Below are 19,929 nucleotides of genomic sequence, written 5' to 3' on the forward strand. Positions count from 1 at the left end.
GTATATAAAGGAGGGAGGGAGAGGAGGCCCCCTTCCTTTTTCCGGAGGGGGAAAGGGGGAAAGAGTAGGGGAGGGGGAAGGAAAGGGGGGCGCCGCCCCCACTCCTTGTCCAGTTTGGTTTCCCTTGGTGGGGGGCATGCCAGTGCCTTGTGGGCTGGTATGCCTCCCTCCTATGGCCCATATGGCCCATATCTTCCACCGGGGGGTTTCGATAACCCCTCCAGTACTCCGATTTGTACCCGATACACTCCGGAACCCTTCCGGCGTCCAAATAACACCTTCCAATATATCAATCTTTACCTCTCGACCATTTCGAGACTCCTCGTCATGTCGATGATCTCATCCGGGACTCCAAAAAACCTTCGGTCACCAAAACACATAACTCACATAATGCATATCGTCATTGATCGTTAAGCGTGCGAACCCCACGAGTTCGAGAACTATGTAGACATGACCAAGACACCTCTCCGGTCAATAACCAATAGAGGAACCTAGATGCTCATATTGGTTCCCACATATTCTATGAAGATCTTTATCGGTCGAACCGCAATGTCAACATATGTTATTCCCTTTGTCATCGGTATGTTACTTATCCGAGATTCGATCGTCGATATCTTCATACCTAGTTCAATCTCGTTACATGCAAGTCTCTTTAATCGTTTTGTAATGCATCATCCCATAACTAACTCATTGGTCACATTGCTTGCAAGGCTTCATATGATGTGCATTACCGAGAGGGCATAGAGATACCTCTCCGATACTTGGAGTGATAAATCCTAATCTCGATCTGGGCCAACCCAACAAGCACCTTCGGAGATACCTGTAGAGCATCTTTATAATCACCCGGTTACGTTGTGGCGTTTGATAGCACACAATGCATTCCTCCGGAGTTCGGGAGTTGCATAATCTCATAGTCGGAGGAATATATATATGACATTCAGAAAGCAGCAGCAATAAAACTGAACGATCATTATGCTAAGCTAACGGATGGGTCTTGTCCATCACATCATTCCACTAATGATGTGATGAATGTTCATCAAATTACAGCACATGTCCATGGCTAGGAAACTTAACCATCTTCAATCAATGAGCTAGTCTAGTAGAGGCATACTAGGGACACAATGTTTTGTCTATGTATTCACACATGTATCAAGTTTCCGGTTAATACAATTCTAGCATGAATAATAAACATTTATCATGAATAAGGAAATATAAAATAACAACTTTATTATTGCCTATAGGGCATATTTCCTTTAGTCTCTCACTTGCACTAGAGTCACTAATCTAGATTACATTGTAAGGAATCTAACACCCATGGAGTCTTGGTGTTCATCATGTTTTGCTCATGGAAGAGGCTTAGTCAACGGGTCTGCCACATTCAGATCTGTATGTATTTTTTCAAATCTCTATGTCTCTCTCCTTGACCAAATCTCGAATAGAGTTGAAGCATCTCTTGATGTGTTTGGACTTTTTGTGAAATCTGGATTCCTTCGCCAAGGAAATTGCTCCAGTATTGTCACAAAAGATTTTCATTGGACCCGATGCACTAGGTATTACACCTAGATCGGATATGAACTCCTTCATCCAGACTCCATTTGCTACTTCCAAAGCAGCTATGTACTCCGCTTCACACGTAGATCCTACCACAACACTCTGCTTGGAATTGCACCAACTAACAGCTCCACCATTCAATAAAAATATGTATCCAAATTGTGACTTAGAGTCATCTGGATCAGTGTCAAAGCTAGCATCGATGTAACCACTTACGACAAGCTCTTTGTCACCTCCATAAACGAGAAACATATCCCTAGTCCTTTTCAGATACTTCGGGAAGTTCTTGACCGTTGTCCAGTGATCCACTCCTGGATTACTTTAGTACCTCCCTGCTAAACTTATAGCAAGGCACACATCAGGTCTGGTACACACCATAGCATACATGATAGAACCTATGGCTGAGGCATAGAGAATGACTTTCATTTTCTCTCTATCTTTTGCAGTGGTCGGGCATTGAGTCTGACTCGACTTCACACCTTGTAACATAGGCAAGAACCCTTTCTTTGACTCATCCATTTTGAAATTCTTCAAAACTTTATCAAGGTATGTGCTTTGTGAAAGTCCTATCAAGCGTCTTGATCTATCTCTATAGATCTTGATGCCCAATATATAAGCAGCTTCACCGAGGTCTTTCATTGAAAAACTCTTATTCACCTATTCTTTTATGCTATCCAGAAATTCTACATCATTTCCAATCAATAATATGTCATCCACATATAATAATAGAAATGCTATAGAGCTCCCACTCACTTTCTTGTAAACACAGGCTTCTCCAAAAGTCTGTATAAAACCATATGCTTTGATCACTTCATCAAAGCGTATATTCCAACTCCGAGATGCTTGCACCAGTCCATAAATGGATCGCTGGAGCTTGCACACTTTGTTAGCACCTTTAGGATCGACAAAACCTTCTGGTTGCATCATATACAACTCTTATTTAAGAAATCCATTAAGGAATGCAGTTTTGACATCCATTTGTCATATTTCATAATCATAAAATTCCACAATTGGTAACATGATTCGGACACACTTAAGTATCGCTACGGGTGAGAAAGTCTCACCATAGTCAACTCCTTGAACTTGCCGAAAACCTTCTGGGAAAAGTCGAGCATTATAGACAGTAACATTACCATCAACGTCAGTCTTCTTCTTGAAGATCCATTTATTCTCTATGGGTCGCCGATCATCGGGCAGATCCACCAAAGTCCACACTTTGTTCTCATACATGGATCCTATCTCAGATTTCATGGCCTCAAGCCATTTATCGGAATCTGGCCTCATCATAGCTTCTTCATAGTTCATAGGTTCGTCATGGTCAAGTAACATGACCTCCAGAACAGGATTACTATACCACTCTAGTGTGGATCATGCTCTGTTTGACCTACGAGGTTCTGTAGCAACTTGTTCTGAAGTTTCATGATCTTTATCATTAGCTTCCTCTCTAGTTGGTGTAGGCATCATGGAAACATATTTCTTGTATGAGCTACTTTCCAAATTGAGAGAAGGTACAACTACCTCATCAAGTTCTACTTTCCTCCCACTCACTTCTTTCGAGAGAAACTCCTTCTCTAGAAAGGTTCCGTTCTTAGCAACAAAGATCTTGCCTTTGGATCTGTGGTAGAAGGTGTACCCAATTGTTTCCTTAGGGTATCCTATGAAGACACACTTCTCCGATTTGGGTTCGAGCTTATCAGGCTGAAGCCTTTTGACATAAGCATCGCATCCCCAAACTTTAAGATATGACAGCTAAGGTTTGTTGCCAAACCACAGTTCATACGGTGTCGTCTCAATGGATTTTGATGGTGCCCTGTTTAACGTGAATGCAACTGTCTCTAATGCATAACCCCAAAACGATAGTGGTAAACCGGTAAGGGACATCATAGATCGTACCATATCTAATAAAGTGTGGTTACGACATTCAGACACACCATTACACTGTGGTGGTCAGGTGGCGTGAGCTGTGAAACTATTCCTCATTGTTTTAAATGAAGGCCAAACTTGTAACTCAAATTTTCACCTCCACGATCAGATCGTGGAAACTTTATTTTCTTATTATGATGATTCTCCACTTCACTATGAAATTCTTTGAACTTTTCAAATGTTTCAGACTTGTGTTTCATTAAGTAAATATACCCATATCTACTTAAATCATCTGTGAAGGTCAGAAAAAAACGATACCCGCCATGAGCCTCAACACTCATCGGACCGCATACATCGGTATCTATTATATATTTCCAATAAGTCATTAGCTTGTTCCATTGTTCTGAAGAACAGAGTTTTAGTCATCTCGCCCATAAGGCACGGTTCGCAAGTATTAAATGATTCATAATTAAGTGATTCCAAAAGTCCATCTTTATGGAGTTTCTTCATGCGCTTTACACTGAGCTGACCCAAACAGCAGTGCTACAAATAAGTGGCACTATCATTATCAACTTTGCATCTTTTGGCATTAATATTATGAATATGTGTATCACCACAGTCAAGATTCAACAGAAATAGACCACTCTTCAAGGGTGCATGACCATAAAAGATATTAATCATATAAATAGAATAACCATTATTCTCTTATTTAAATGAATAACCGTCTCACACTAAAAAAGTTCTAGATATAATGTTCATGCTCAACACTGGCACCAAATAACAATTATTCAGGTCTAAAACTAATCTCAAAGGTAGGTGTAGAGGTAGCGTGACGATGGTGATCACGTCGACCTTGGAACCATTCCCGACACGCATCGTCACCTCGTCCTTAGCCAATCTTCGTTTAATCCGTAATCCCTGCTTCGAGTTACAAATATGAGCAACCGAACCGGTATCAAATACTCAGGCACTACTACGAGAATTAGTAAGGTACACATCAATAACATGTATATAAAATATACTTTTGCTCACTTTGCCATCCTTCTTATCCGCCAAATACTTGGGGTAGATCCACTTTTTAGTGACCAGTCCCTTTGCAGTAGAAGCACTCAGTTTCAAGCTTGGGTCCAGCTTTGGGTTTCTTCCCGGGAGTGACAACTTGTTTGTCATTCTTCTTGAAGTTCCCCTTCATTTTACCCTTGCCTTCTTCTTGAAACTAGTGGTCTTGTTAACCATCAACACTTGATGCTCCTTCTTGATTTCTACCTCCACAACCTTTAGCATTGCCCGGAGCTAGGGAATAGTCCTTTCCATCCCTTGCATATTGTAATTCATCACAAAATCTTTTTAGCTTGGTGGCAGTGATTGAAGAACTCTGTCAATGACACAATCATCTGGAAGATTTACTCCCAGCTGAGTCAAGTGATTATGACACCCAGACATTCTGAGTATGTGCTCACTAACAGAACTATTCTTCTCCATCTTGCAGCTGTAGAACTTTTTGGAGACTTCATATCTCTCAACTCGGGCATTTGCTTGAAATATTAATTTCAACTCCTGGAACATCTCATATGGTCCATGACGTTCAAAACGTCTTTGAAGTCCCGATTATAAAGCGTAAAGCATGGCACACTGAACTAACGAGTAGTCATCAACACGTGATTGCTAGGCATTCATAATGTCTGCAATTGTTGGGGCGGGTGGTACACCTAGCAGTGCATCAAGGACATAATCTTCTGTGGAACAATGAGGATAATCCTCAAGTTATGGACCCAGTCCGTGTAGTTTCTACCATCATCTTTCAACTTAGGTTTCTCTAGAAACGAATTAAAATTCAAGGGAAAGGTAGCACGGGCCATTGATCTACAACATAGATATGCAAGAATAACTAGCAGGACTAAGTTCATGATAAATTAAGTTCAATTAATCATATTACTTAAGAACTCCCACTTAGATAGACATCCCTCAAGTCATCTAAATGATATGTGATCCAAATCAACTAAACCATGTCCGATCATCACGTGAATAGAGTAGTCATCAATGGTGCGCATCTCTATGTTGATCATATCCACTATCTGATTCACGTTCGACCTTTTGGTCTCCAGTGTGCCGAGGCCATATCTGTATATGCTAGGCTCATCAAGTTTAACCCGAGTATTCTGCATATTCAAAACTGGCTTGCATCCGTTGTATTTGAACGTAGAGATTATCACACCCGATCATCACGTGGTGTCTCAACACGAAGAACTTTCGCAATGGTGCATACTCGGGGAGAACACTTATACCTTGAAATTTAGTTAAGAGATCATCTTATAATGCTACTGCCATACTAAGCAAAATAAGATGCATAAAGATAAATATCACATGAAATCAAATATGTGACATGATATGGCCATCATCATCTTGTGCTTTTGATCTCCATCACTAAAGCAACGTCATGATCTCCACCGTCACCGGCTTGACACCTTGATCTCCATCGTAGCATTGTGGTCGTCTCGCCAACTATTGCTTCTATGACTATCACCACCACTTAGTGATAAAGTAAAGCAATTACATGGTGTTTGTATTTCATACAATAAAGCAACAACCATATGGCTCCTGCAAGTTGCCAATAACTTTTACAAAACATGATCATCTCATACAACAACGTATATCACATCATGTCATGACCATATCACATCACAACATGCCCTGCAAAAACAAGTTAGACGCCCTCTACTTTGTTGTTGCAAGTTTTACGTGGCTGCTACGGGCTTCTAGCAAGAACCGTACTTACCTACGACACAAAAACCACAATGGTGATTTATCAAGTTTGCTATTCTAACCTTCACAAAGACCGGTCGTAGTCAAATTCGCTTCAACTAAAGTTGGAGAAACAGACACCCGCCATCCACCTTTATGCAAAACTAGTTGCATGTATATCGGTGAAACCGGTCTCATGAACGTGGTCATGTAAGGTTGGTCTAGGCCGCTTCATCCAACAATACCGCCGAATCAAAATAAGACATTGGTGGTAAGTAGTATGACGATCACCGCCCACAACTCTTTGTGTTCTACTTGTGCATATCATCTACGCATAGACCTGGCTCGGATGCCACTGTTGGGAAACGTAGCATGCAATTTCAAAAAAAATCCTATGCTCACGCAAGATTTATCTAGGAGATGCATAGCAACGGGAGGGGGAGAGTGTGTCCACGTACCCTCATAGACCGAAAGCAGAAGTGTTTGCTCAACGCGGTTGATGTAGTCGAACATCTTCTCGTTCCGACCAATCGAGTACCAAACGTAAGGCACCTTCGAGTTCTGCACATGCTTAGTGTGATGAAGTCCCTCGAGCTCTTGATCCAGCAGAGCATCGAAGGAGTAGATGATTTCCATCAGCACAACGGCGTGGTGATGGTGATGGTGATGTGATCCACGCAGGGCTTTGCCTAAGCACCGCGAGAATATGACCGGAGGTGTAAACTATGGAAGGGGGCGCTTCACATGGCTAAGAGCAATTGTTGTGTCTCATAGGGGAGCCCCCCCCTCGTATATTAAGGAGGGAGAGAGAGGAGGCCGCCCTAGGCGCGCCCCAAGTAGGGGAGAGTCCTACTAGGCTCCCACTAGGATTCGACCCCCTTTCCTTTTTCCAGAGGGGGAAAGGGGGAAGGAGTAGGAGAGGGGGAAGGAAAGGGGGGCAACCGCTTGTCCAATTTGGTTTCCCCTTGGTGGGGGGCGCCCCATCCCTTTGTGGGCTGGTATCCCTCCCTCCTATGGCCCATATGGCCCATATCTTCCATCGGGGGGTTCCGGTACTCCAGTTTGTACCCGATACACTCCGGAGCCCTTCTGGTGTCCGAATACCACCTTCCAAATATAAATCTTTACCTATCAACCATTTTGAGACTCCTTGTCATGTCCATGATCTCATTCGGGACTCTGAACAACCGTCGGTCACCAAAACACATAACTCATATAATACATATATCGTCATCGAACGTTAAGCGTGCGGACCCTACGTGTTCGAGAACTATGTAGACATGACCGAGACACCTCTCCGGTCAATAACCAATAGCGGAACCTGGATGCTCATATTGGTTTCCACATATTCTACGAATATCTTTATCGATTGAACCGCAATGTCAAAATACGTTATTCGCTTTGTCATTGGTATGTTACTTGTCCGAGATTCGATCGTCGGTATCTTCATACGTAGTTCAATCTCGTTACCGGAAAGTCTCTTTACTCGTTCTGTAATGCGTCATCTCGTAAATAACTCATCAGTCACATTGCTTGCAAGGCTTCATCTGATGTTCACTACCGAGAGGGCCCAGAGATACCTCTCCAATACTTGGAGTGACAAATCTTAATCTCGATCTATGCCAACCCAACAAACACCTTTGGAGATACGTGTAGAGCATCTTTATAATCACCCAGTTACGTTGTGACGTTTGATAGCACACAAGGCATTCCTCCGGTATCCAGGAGTTGCATAATCTCATAGTCGGAGGAATATATATATGACATGAAGAAAGCAGTAGCAATAAAACCGACCGATCATTATGCTAAGCTAACGGATGGGTCTTGTTCATCACATCATTCCACTAATGTTGTGATCCCGTTCATCAAATGACAACACATGTCCATGGCTAGGAAACTTTACCATATTTGATCAACGAGCTAGTCTAGTAGAGGCATACTAGGTACACGGTGTTCTGTCTATGTATTCACACATGTATCAAGTTTCCGGTTAATACAATTGTAGCATGAATAATAAACATTTATCATGAATAATGAAATATAAAATAACAACTTTATTATTTCTCTAGGGCATATTTCCTTCATCCTTCACTTAGAAAACATGCGCCACATCATTGGCTTGGACAAATGGTTTGTCTGTGTACCCAAGATTGTTCAGATCACTTGTTGTCATTCCGTGCTATGGGTCTACCTGTACCCCGCCTCCTGACGGATTGACCCATTTGCACCGAGACAAAGGGACCTTGAAATCATGTCCATAGTCAAGTTCCCATATGTCCACTATGTAACCATAATATGTGGCATTTCCCTCTTCGTTGCTGCATCAAAGCGGACACCACTATTTTGGTTGGTGCATTTTTGATCTTCGGCGATCGTGTAGAATGTATTCCCATTTATCTCGTACCCTTTGTAAGTCAATAAAGTCGAAGATGGTGTCCTGGCGAACGAGTACAACTCATCTCCAACAGTGGTGTTTCCCATGAGATGTGTTTGCAACCAACTGCCAAAAGTCCTGATGTGTTCACATGTAATCTAGTCGTCACACTGCTCCAGGTGTTTGGAGCGTAGAATATTCTGTGTTCGTTGACATACGTGGTCACCAAGGTAGAATTATGTAGAACTGTGTAGTGTGCTTGAGCCCAAGAATGCCCGTCCACACATATTGTAGATTCTGCTCCTAGCATGCCTTTTCAAGTCAGTCTCCCCTCATACCGCGATTGAGGGACACCAATCGGCTTAAGGTCAGGAATGAAGTCAACACAAAACCCAATGACCTCCTTTGTTTGCCAGCCCATGGAGATGCTTCCTTCTGGCCTTGCATGGTTACGAACATATTTCTTTAAGACTCCCATGAACCTCTCAAAGGGGAATATATTGTGTAGAAATACAGGACCCAGAATGGCAATTTCGTCAACTAGATGAACTAGGACAGGCGTCATGATATTGAAGAAGTATGGTGGGAACACCAGGTTGAAACTGACAAGACATTGCACCAAATCATTCTTTATCCTTTGTAGGATTTATGGATCTATTACCTTCTAAGAGACTGCATTGAGGAATGCACATAGCTTCACAATGGCTAATCGAACGTTTTTCTGTAGAAGCCCCCTCAATGCAATCGGAAGCAGTTGCGTCATAATCATGTGGCAGTCATGAAACTTTAGGTTCTAGAACTTTTTCTGTGGGATATTTATTATTCCCTTTATATTCGACGAGAAGCCAGGCAGGACCTTGATACTGAGTAGGCATTCAAAGAAGATTTCCTTCTCTTCTTTGGTAAGAGCGTAGCTGGAAAGACCTTGACGAATGCATGCCGTCTTTTTCATGCACATGTTGCTGGTCCTCCCATGCATGCGGTGTATATTTTGTCTTCCCATACACGCCCAAGAAGCCTAGCAGGTTCACACAAAGATTCTTCGTCACGTGCATCACGTCGATTGCAGAGTGGACCTCTGGGTCTTTCCAACATGGTAGGTCCCAAAATATAGAATTCTTCTTCCACATGGGTGTGCGTCCCTCAGCGTCATTTGGAACAGATAGTCCGTCAGGACCCTTTCCAAAGATTACTTGTAAATCCTTGACCATATCAAGTATGTGATCACTAGTATGGAGGGCGGGCTTCTTCCGGTGATCCACCTCACCTTTGAAATGCTTGCCTTTCTTTTGACATTGATGGTTGGTCAGAATAAATCAATGATGTCCCAGGTACACATTCTTCCTACATTTGTCCAAATATATACTTTCGGTGTCATCTAAATAGTGTGTGCATGCATGGTATCCCTTCTCTGTCTGTCCTAAAAGGTTACTGAGAATAGGCCAATCATTGATGGTTACAAACAACAACGCATGTAGGTCAAATTGCTCCTGTTTGTGATCATCCCACACACGTACTCATTTTTCCATTCCATAGCTATAAAAGTTCTTCAACTAATGGCCTTAGGTACACATCAATGTCATTGTCGGGTTGCTTAGGGCCTTGGATGAGCACTGGCGTCATAATGATCTTCCGCTTCATGCACAACCAAGGAGGAAGCTTATAGATCCATAGAGTCACAGGCCAGGTGCTATGATTGCTGCTCTGCTCCCCAAAAGGATTAATGCCATCTGCGCTTAAATCAAACCATATGTTCCTTGAATCACCTGCAAAGTGCCCCCACCTTCTCTCGATTTTTCTCCATTGCGACCCGTTGGCGGGTGCTCTCAACTTCCCGTCTTTCTTACGGTCCTGTTTGTGCCATCGCATCAACTTGGCATGCTCTTTGTTTCTGAAAAACGTTTCAACCATGCTATTATAGGAACATACCACATCACCTTGGTAGGAACCCTCTTCCTGGGGTGTTCGCCCTCAACATCACTAGGGTCATCTCGTCTGATCTTATACCGCAATGCACCACATACCGGGCATGCGTTCAAATCCTCATTCTCACCGTGGTAAAGGATGCAGTCATTAGGGCATGCATGTATCTTCTGTACCTCCAATCCTAGAGGGCATAGATCCTTCTTTGCTTCGTATGTGCTGTCAGGCAATTTGTTATACTTTGGAAGCTTCTTCTTCATTATTTTCAGTAGCTTCCCAAATCGGTTGTCAGATACACCATGGTATACCTTCCATTGCAGCAATTCCAGTGTGGTACCGAGCTTTGTGTTGTCATCTTTGCAATTTGGGTACAACCCTTTTTTGTGATCCTCTAACATGCGATCGAACTTCAACTTCTCCCTTTCACTTTGGCATTGTCTCTTCGCGTCAACAATGACCCGACGAAGATCATCATCGGGCACATAGTCTGGTGCCTCTTGATCTTTAGCTTCCCCCAATGCAATATCACCGTATTCAGGGGGATAGTTCCCATCATCCTCTTCTTCTTTGTTGTCTTCCATCATAACCCCTCTTTCTTCATGCTTGGTCCAAACATTATTGTGTGGCATGAAACTCTTCTCAAGCAGGTGGACATGAAGGGTTTTCAAGGAAGAGTGATCCTTCGTACTCTCACAGATAGTACATGGACAATACATACGAAATTTATTCAGTCCCTCAATATACACGGAGGTGCGTCGGTCATCGTACATCCATTGCCGGTTCATCTACATGCATGATATAATTAAGTGTATCAAAAACAATTACAGAACATCATGAATAGAGAAGTGACCAAATTAATACAAGTCCATCATCACATTAAAACCAAAGTAGAGTAGTGATCAAATGTTATTACTGAAAAAATAAATACATAAAGTTCATACATAGTTCTCATAGAACAACATATAGCTCTCTAGAGCATCTAATTAAAACATACATTGAAACTATGTAAAATATTTAAATGCAACAACAAATGCGATCATAATCGCAACTAAGTTAACAATTGATCCAACAACATAAGATACCAAGCCTCAATATCAATGGCATATTTTCTAATCTTTCTAATCTTCAACCGCATTGCATCCATCTTGATCTTGTGATCATCGACAACATCGGCAACATGCAACTCCAATTCCATCTTCTCCTCCTCAATTCTTTTAAAAAATCAAGTAATTGTTTTCTTTTTCAACTAAATTTAACCACTCGACAAGAGGGTCAGTTGGAATTTCCGATTCACATACCTCCTAGATAAAAACATCTATGTCACGTTGGTCGGCATAATTGTCATAAACACTAAATGAAACAAATAGTTATAAAAGATAATATACCACATTTGAATTATAGACAAGACGAGGGTCGACGGGGGCGGATACCAAAACCATGGCACTATATAAGAACAAACAATAATAAAAGTAAGAAACTTATACAAGTATCTATCTAAATCATACAAGTAAGAATTTTTTTCTTTTAGAAAGAAGATAAGAACAAGAGGCTCACCACGGTGGTGCCGGCGACGAGATCAGTGCGGGCGATCGACAGCGGTGAGGATGGGGACAGGACGGGACGGACCGCCAAACCTAGAAAATCTTGAGGAAAATGGAGCTTGGAGAGGAGAAAGCTTAAGTGTGGCTCGTGCATTTCATCGAACACCTCATGTGCATAGGAGGTGAGAGCAGAGCAGCACACACCTCCCCCACACCGGCCGGCCAAAAAACAGAGGAGTGCGCGAGCATGGGCGAGCATATATATAGGCATCTCTTAAGTCCCGGTTGGTGGCTAGAACCGGGAAAGAAGCCAGCTCTTTAATCCCAGTTCCAGCCACCAACCAAGACTAAAGGGGTTGCGCCAGGAGCGAGGCCCATTGGTCCCGGTTCGTGTCTAGAACCGGGAACAAAGGGGTCAGACGAACCAGGACCAATGGCCCCCGAGGCCCCGCCGGTGCCCTGGCCTCACGAACAAGGACTGATGAACCCATTTGTCCCGGTTCGTAAGAGAACTGGGATTAATGCCCTTATTAGGCCTGGACCAAAGCCCTGTTTTCTACTAGTGTTGGGTTCGTTGGATTGCTAGTGAAATGCCCGATGCATTTTTTGCGTCGGACATTCAATTTTGACAGTTTAATAAATGTCTACTCATCAAATACTCTATATGGCCTTCATCTGGTGCATGGAACTTCTCCGGTTTGACTCCTAACTTGGTTCTTTTGATGTGACAAGTCCACGAACATGCTAATACACCTACAAAGATATGTATAAGTCCTAGATGGATATGTTATGAGGGATTTTTGCTCTAGAATATACTCTAAAAGGTATGCATAAAATCCACTCACCAGGCTTACAGTTCTATAGCAAGTTTTTCCTTCTACGGGTTGTTTATAAGATTGTAAATATTGAATATTTCAGTGTAGCACGAAAGTACTATTCTGAGCGGCTCAAATGAGCTCTATATCTAAGCCGTCAGCTGGCGCTTAGGTCCGCCCAGCTTTGGTATATCTCGTCGTATACAAAGTAGTATGGAACGACATCCTCTGACATTGGCGATTCCAAGTCAGAGGGACGTCCTTCGCTTGGCACCGTCCACCAACCATTAGACGACAACAAATTCCAGCTCTCTGGTTTGCTAAGATCAGCACCAAAACGAGCGGCCCATGCGCCCACTACGAACCGAGGGACGCAGGCGAGGGGGAAATGGCGTGAGAAGACAGAAAAAGGCGCAAAGAGTACACAGACGGCGCCAGCCGATGAAAAAGAGATCACTGGAGCTCAGAGGTGGACGCCTTGCTCTGCTCGTCAAAATCACGTAAGTCCTAATACTCTGCTCCTCTCACACCATCTTTCACATGAATGAAAACACTACAATTGATTGAACGTCCACCATCAAGTTGCTTTGGAACTCGATCAAGTTTTCGTTTCTCTCATGGAAGAATCAGCTTGTTGAACTTGATCAAAGATTTTTTCTCTCTCATGGACGAAGCAATCAAGATGGAAGAACATGCCAACACAGCCCACCAGGATTCCGATTCCAATGGGTAATTTCTGCACATATACAAGTCTGCACATAGTCAGATTTACATAATTTCTCAATAGTTCGGTGATAGTTCTATTACATAATTTCTGCACATATGCAATTCTGCATATATTTAGATTTAAATCATTCCTCAATAGTTTAAGTGATACTATTACATAATTTTTGTACATATACAAGTCTGAACATATTTAGATTTACCAAATTTCTCGATAGTTCAGTGATACTTCTACAATCCCCTTACTCGTGGTGTTTTTACTTTGAAGAGTTGCATTGCCTAGTTGGTACCTTATGTTGGCATGGAATTTATAAGCTCAGACGAGGCTTGGTCATATTGGCTTAGCTATAGTGGGCAGAAAGGCTTTGAGGTTAGGAAAAGGTATACTAACACAAGTTCAGCCGATGGCAAGGTTACATCATGTAAATTTGTTTGTGCAAATAAGGGTAAACAAGCACAGGACAAAAGGGATCATTTGACAAAGTGCCCTCGAGCTGAAACTAGAACCAATTGTGAAGTAAACATGAAGCTTAAAATGGACTAAAAGAAGGGAAATCTCAAAGTGTCGGAGCTGGTTTTGGAACACAACCACACACTACACCTATCAGAAACCTTACACTTAATGGTACCACAAAGAAAAATTCCAAAGTTACAAGCTTTTGAAATTGCAACAACAGATGATGCAGGAATTGGGCCAAAAGCCGCACATGAGTTGGCTAGTCGCCAAGTTGGTGGACCACTCAATCTTAGTTATACCCTCTGTGATAACAAGAACCATTTGCGGACCAAGCGCCAACAAGAATGACATATGGCCAAGCAGGTAGCATGCTCAAGTATTTTCAAGACAAAATTGTTGAAAACCCATCATTCCAGTATGCATTGCAAATGGACCGAAGAACAAATAGAGACCATATTCTAGGCTGATGCTAGAATGATCATGGACTATGCACATTTTGGTGATTTTGTTAGTTTTGATACTACTTTTGGAACAAACAAGGAGAGTAGGCCCTTTGGTGTCTTTGTCGGATTCAATCACTTTAGGGAAACTGTAGTTTTGGTGCTTCTCTCATGTATGATGAAACATTTGCATCCTTCAAGTGGTTGTTTGAGGCTTTTCTAACAACCTATAAAGGAAAGGGGACAAGAACATTCTATACAGATCACGATACTGCAATGGGACATGCAGTAGAGGACGTGTTTGCAGAAGCACGACATGGTTTATGCACCTTTCAGATTATGCAGAATGCTGTCAAACATCTACATGAAGAGGATGATGAAGAGAAAAATGGGGAGAAGCAAAAAGAGAAGAAAAAAAGGGAAGAAGCAAGATACGAATGAAGATAAGGAAAAAGAGGAGAATGAAGAAACAAGTATTCTATCAGATTTTAGCGCGTGCATGTTTGAGTATGAAGACATGGCAGAATTTGAACAAAAATTTGACCTCATAAGGAAAAATATGAGCATGATGGTATAATCTTGCTCCTGTAGTTTAAAAATCTAAAATGACCCAACTAGAGATTGCAAAATCTTGCTCATACGGTATTCTTATTTCTTTAATTTTTAGGGGCCAAGTACGGGATGATCTTTTCACTGGGTCATGGTGAAGTACTATTGTTTTTGGGCAAATGAATGAGAGAGCAAACAAGCATTGGTGGTAAGTTCGGTTCTGGGCAACACTTGACATTGAGTTCAATCCAAGTTCAGTTCTAGATACCATTTTGCCACTCACTTTAGTCTAATTATGCACATGTACAAGTCGAACTTCTATACAAGTAGAAATTAAAATGCTCAATCTCCAGCCATATCTCCGAGAGAGATATTACCCTGTTCTGGCATCTATTTTGTTCGATGCACCTGCAAGTTCTATATGCAAGACCTTTGTTGAAGTGTTCTATGATAATTGTACATTCAACAGCCAAATCAAGCATTGTGACTTTTTGGTCTTTGTAGTCCTGGAATCGCTCAACTTCACTCTCAAATGAAACATTCAGTCAAATCAAACTCAACAGCCAAACAAAAATACAGTCAAACTATTCACTCAACTCCACTCTCAAATGACATTGCAAACTAAATTTAAATTCAGTCACACTATTCATTACACATTACTTTTGATTTACACCAATTACAATCTCAATTTGGCATTTGGCTTTGCCTCTGCTGCCATTGCTTCCTCTGTTCTGTCCAACTAAATAGCAGGGAAGTGGCGAGTAGCAGGGGAACTTCCAACAGAAATCTAGAGCCTGAGTAGCCAACGACGCGATGATGCTTGCTCCGGCGCGTCGCGGGGCAATGGCTTGCTCCGCCCCTCCGCAGCTAGGCGCATCGCAGCCTGACAGAGACAGCGCGGGCTTCGTGGCCTCGATACGTCGGCGACATCAATGTAGCTTGCTCCGCGGCTCTGGGGCGCGGCTAGGAGGCGTCCCGCCCCGAAGGAGCAGCGACTGCTCTTCCCCGCTGACCAGCGTCGCGCCTCGGAAGAGCAGCGTGAAGCATCAGCGAGGAATCGATCTCACGACCGTGAAATTGTAGAGTGAGGTACCTAACCACTACGCCTGATTGATGCTTGTGGTGATACGGCAATGCGTATACTATAGAACTAGTCACATCACCAGATCCGGTTATTTTTTCTATTTTCAATCTTTTCTTGTAAGTTCTGAATATATTTTTTAAAATTTAAGAACGTTTTTTACGAACACACATGACTTTTAAAGTTTGTTAGCATTTTTTTAAATGTAATCAAATTTTAAAAAAGGAACAATTTTGAAGTTGTGGACAAATATTGAAAAACAAGAACATTTTTAAAATTATGATCAGTTCTGATAAAAACGGACAAGTTTTTTGAAAATGTGAACAATATTTTGAATTGTTGAAAAAAACTAAAAACAGGAACATATTTTGAATTTGTGAACAAATCCTGAAAAAATATGAACATTTTGTTAAATTCCGAACAAAAATTCACAATCATGAACAAGTTTTGACAAAATGCAAACATTTTTTGAACTTGTGAACACTTCTCAAAAAGAGGAGCATTTTTTAATTTGTGAACAAATTCTGCGAACAAGAACATTAATTTGTAATTTTTATTCAAAACGGGAACTCAAAACAGGAACATTTTTTAGAATGATGAACAATTTTTTAAAGATGTGTTTTTCTAAAGAAAAACATACGAAACAAAATTTCAAAAACGGTCATTTTTTGAAAATTGCAAACAATTTTTGAAACGTGAAGAATTTTTGAAACATTCCAAAATAATGTTCTCGAACCTGAAATTTGTTCAAAAATTCAAAAAAATGGTCTATATATTGAAAATGTGCGTACATATTTTGAATTTCTGAACATTCTCATAGACAAGAACATTATTTTGCCTTTGCAAACAAAGAATTTAAAACTACAGAAAATGTTTTTGAAAAACATGAAACTTTTTTGAACTTGTGAACAAATTATGAAATTCTGAACAAATTTTAAACGACAAACATTTTTTGAATTTTTGAACAAATATTTGTAAATGGAACATTTCATGAAATTATGAACATATTTTGAAACAAAACAAACAAATTTTGCAAGTCATGAACAAAATTTGAAAACAGGAAAAATGCGAACATTTTTTGAAAAAGGAAAAGAAATCTGAGAAAGAAAAATGAAAATTAAAATAAAATAAAAATCGGAGAAAAAAGAAACAAAAATGAAATAAGTAAAGAAAATAAACAGAAAAAGGAAAGAAGGAGAGAAAGGGAGAAAAGAAACAGAAAAAAACGGAAACATGAACAGAAAAGAAAGAAATCCGATTCAGGAACCTTCTAGAAGGTTCCCAAAACTGTAAAAAATCGGCTGGGAACTTCTAGAAGGTTCCCAAAACCGGGAACGCTAAAAGCGCTTAAACAGGCCGGTCCAATACAACCTATCAGATCGACCACCTGTGTGAACCTGCGACTTCTTGCCGCAGAGAGCGGCGAATAGGAAATTCCAAACATATGCAGTGATGCAAGAGCGAGGAGTTCTCGGCATACTGGGTCGTATGGGCTGCTTGTTTTCGTGTCCATGCGAGTGGAAGTGGCACTGGTAGCGAGTGTCATCGGATGTAGATCAACGACGCTGGGTGTAGGACATTCCTCGGTAGTAGTTTCTTCTAAGTCAGAGGATCTCGTTCCAGTAGTACATGTTGCTGCTTCAGATTTCAAGGCTCACACAACCACCACTTTTACTGCGCACGTCTTCACAGCCCTGAGCCGAATCAGAAGCGGCCAAACTACATGTGCCACAACAAACGTCGGCCATCTGAGATTGCTATTTGCTTAATCTTATCTCAATATAATAAACCCTACATACCAAACAATATTTTTATGCGAGAAGGATTTAGATGAGAGGGTAGGGGATTGGTGAAGGGGGAGAGATTCACCAAATCCCCGATCGACTTGGGGCCGGATAAAAATCCCTGCCAAAAAGACCTCGATCGAGTCGTCGCAAAATAGCTGCAACCTAAAGACTAGATTGCATCGGCGGCTGTTGGTGCTGCCGCCAGCTGACCGCTCAACATGGAAGGACACTAGAGTGTGTTTGGTAGTTGTTCCCACCCTAGCATAGTTGTTCCCATATGAGACATGCTTAGTATGGACATGCTCAGTACATGCAACTGTAGTTGTTTGGTAGCAATGTATGTACTCATGCATGCTGAGCTGAGACTGTGTTTGGTAGGCTGCATCAGACAAGACATGTTGCACTGAGACCGTGTTTGGTAGCCTGTATCTGAGGTATGCTGCATGAACGATTTTTTTTCCACCAAGAAAAATATTGAAACAACATTTCGACAATTCATGAAACAATTCGAGCAATAAAATGTTACCATGCCAACATAATCTGAACAATGATAATATAAATAAAATAATCAACAATTAACATAACACATGATAACCTTAATTTGAAGCAGTGCATCACTAGATTCATATTAAATAAGACATAATAACCATAATTGGTAGCAGTGCATCACTAGATTAATATTACATAGTCTCATTTGAAGTACACTTTATAAAGGCATTACAAAAGGGATAGTCTCATCAAGTACCAACTAACAACAACTCAAAGAAGATCGGGATTGGCTTTCAAGATTCTCTTGAACGATGCTTTTCGGACTTCGTCATTCATCTTCACAAAGTTAAGGCCTTTTGCCTTATGTTCTGTGAGATAATCTAAAACAGCCAAGCGCTCATCTTGCTCAAACACAAGAAGGTCCATGACAGCATTGTACAAGTAGGGTGTGTCTCAACATGTCAAGTGTTGTTGATAGCACTTGCAATCTCACGCATAGCATCAGTCATGTTGCTACACTGGATTGAGTCCTCCTCAGTCAAGCCAGATGCCCTCTTTCTCTTCTCATTTGAAGTAGGAGAAGGGTCCTTAGTGGCACTAGCAGTAGGAAGTACAAAGTTAGACCCAGGCTGATGTTGCAATACCTCATCTGTTGTTCCTTCCCCCTCCATGACATTCAGTTTATCCTTGTCTTCGACAACAATAGGCATTCCTAGGGGCACACCGGGGCCCATTGCATACATCCCAGTGGCATGCTTATTAGCGAAGCAAAGTTCCTTGTAGCTGTAGTTCTCCAGTGGAGAATTGAGCAATTTAGCATCTGTTGGATGATCCTACAACACCATTTGAACAAAAATAATTAACTGAGACATCATTTCAGCTATGAATCATCACCATTTTTGGCAAAACTATATCATTTTAACACCGTTTGAGCACTAAGATAACTCATTTTAGCATTCAAAAAGGGCTGGTACATGTACATGCATACCTGCGTGTGGCCCAAATAGTGTTGTTCTTCTAGCACTACCATCTTCTTGTCATCATCCCAAAGTGCCCCACTTAAACCCTTCAAATAGACAAGCCTTGTCCACCTATTCCTCCACTTGTGAATATGATTGTGCACTTGGGTAATAGACATGTCATAACCAACGAAAGAAGATATATGCTTTGCAACTTTCAATTTTTCAACCTCTTTGAATCCTTTATCAGTCTTGGCACCTCTTGCCGCCACCTCTGAAAGTCATTTCAAAATCAACGCTGACATAGGTGGAGTCCAATTCATGACCTTGGGGGCCTTCTTGGGAAGAGCACCAACACTTGCAACCTCCTCCACCTCATCATCCATCTCCAACATAAACAATCCAGAAGTTAATAACATATTTTAGCACATAAATAAGCGTAATTCAGCAGCTCAAAATCATGTTTCAGCTCATAAACATGAATTCCAGCACACAAAAACACATTTCAGCACATAAAAAGCATATTTCAGCAGCTCAAAATCATGGTTCAGCTCATAAAAATGAATTCCAACACACAAACACACATTTCAGCACATAAAAAGCATATTTCAGCAGCTCAAAATCATGTTTCAGCA

The 19,929-nt window shown here is 41.4% G+C and overlaps 1 pseudogene; it reads right to left on the reverse strand.

Moving 5' to 3' along the window:
• The window catches only part of LOC119292552, a 33,346-nt pseudogene extending 13,666 nt beyond the window's left edge, over nt 1-19,680 (reverse strand).
• Between the last annotated feature and the right edge of the window lie 249 nt (nt 19,681-19,929).

The sequence above is a fragment of the Triticum dicoccoides genome, chromosome 4B, assembly GCF_002162155.2.
Source record: "Triticum dicoccoides isolate Atlit2015 ecotype Zavitan chromosome 4B, WEW_v2.0, whole genome shotgun sequence".
Taxonomy (NCBI): Eukaryota; Viridiplantae; Streptophyta; class Magnoliopsida; order Poales; family Poaceae; genus Triticum; species Triticum dicoccoides.